General features: G+C 42.0%; 1 pseudogene; it reads left to right on the forward strand.

The window, feature by feature from the left end:
• The first annotated feature begins 386 nt into the window (after positions 1–386).
• Positions 387–748, forward strand: LOC125410666 (large ribosomal subunit protein eL33 pseudogene; annotated as a pseudogene).
• Positions 749–1,446: the final 698 nt, after the last annotated feature.

Raw genomic sequence — 1,446 nt, forward strand, 5'->3', positions numbered from 1 at the left:
GCAAATTAAATGACTCTGAGATACCATTCTACACCTGTCAGAATGACTAAGATCAAAAACAAAAATATCTCATGCTGGCAAGAATGTGGAGCAAGAACACTCCTCCATTGCCTATGGGAGTGCAAACTTGTACAGCCACTTTGGAAATCAATATGGCAATTTCTCAGAAAATTGAGAATAGATCTATTTCAAGATATAACTGTACCACTCTTGGGCACACACCCAAAGGATGCTCTACCCTATCACAAAGACATTTGCTCAAATATGTTCATCACAGTATTATTCATACTAGCCAGAACCTGGAAACAACCTAAATGTCCCTCAATTGAAGACTGGATAAAGAAAATGTGGTACGTCTTTCGGCCATCTTGGCGTCTGTGGAGGCCTGCTGGGAACAGGACTTCTAGAAGACACTATGTCTGGAAGGCTGTGGTGCAACGCCACGTTTGCTGGCTATAAGCAAGGTCTCCGGAACCAGAGAAAGCACACGGCTCTTCTTAAAATTGAAGGCGTTTATGCCTGAGATGAAACTGAATTCTACTTGGGCAAGAGATGCACTTATGTTTATAAAGCGAAAAACAACACGGTGACACCTGGAGGCAAACCAAACAAAACCAGAGTGATCTGGGGGAAAGTTACTCGGGCCCATGGAAACAGTGGCATGGTCCGTGCCAAATTCCGAAGCAACCTTCCCGCAAAGGCCACTGGACACAGAATCCGTTTGATGCTGTACCCACCTTGGATTTAAACCAATGAAAAGTAAATAAATAAAAGTGGATTTGTGAAAAAAAGAAGAAAATGTGGTACATTTACATAATGGAGTATTACTCAGCTGTTAAAACTATTATATCATAAAAATTTCAGGCAAATGGATGGAACAAGAAAAAAAATCATCCAGAGTGAGGTAACCCAGACCCAGAAATACAAACATGGTATACACTCACTTATAACTGGATATTAGCTGTACAGTGAACAAAATAATCATGCTATGGTCTAGAGATCCAAAGAGACTAAGTAACAACAAAGAGGGCTTAAGAGGGGACTCAAGGACCTCCTTGGGACAAGGAAAAAGATTAGATCTCATGGGTGGGGGTGGGTGGGGGTGGGAAAAGAAGGGATCAAATTGGGGGAGTACTGGAATTTTGGCGCATTTGGGAGGCAGAGTAAACACCTAGTAAAAGGAAACTCCATGGAATCTATAAGAATAACCCTAACAATGACTCCTAGTAATAGGCGACAATAAATCCTTACCTGACACATGTGCCAGGATCTGCCTAAGCCGGGTTTTGCGTGTGCTCTCTCTGTCTTTTCCTTGCCATGTTCCTAGCCACCCAAGTACAGCATTCATTAAATGTGGGCATTTTTGATTTGGTCTAATTTGGCTTGATTGGAGTTCCTTGCACCGGTGGAGAGGCTCATCTTAATAAATATTCCTAACACATACAA

This window comes from Myodes glareolus, chromosome X (genome assembly GCF_982192425.1).
Source record: "Myodes glareolus chromosome X, mMyoGla1.1, whole genome shotgun sequence".
NCBI classification, from domain to species: Eukaryota; Metazoa; Chordata; class Mammalia; order Rodentia; family Cricetidae; genus Myodes; species Myodes glareolus.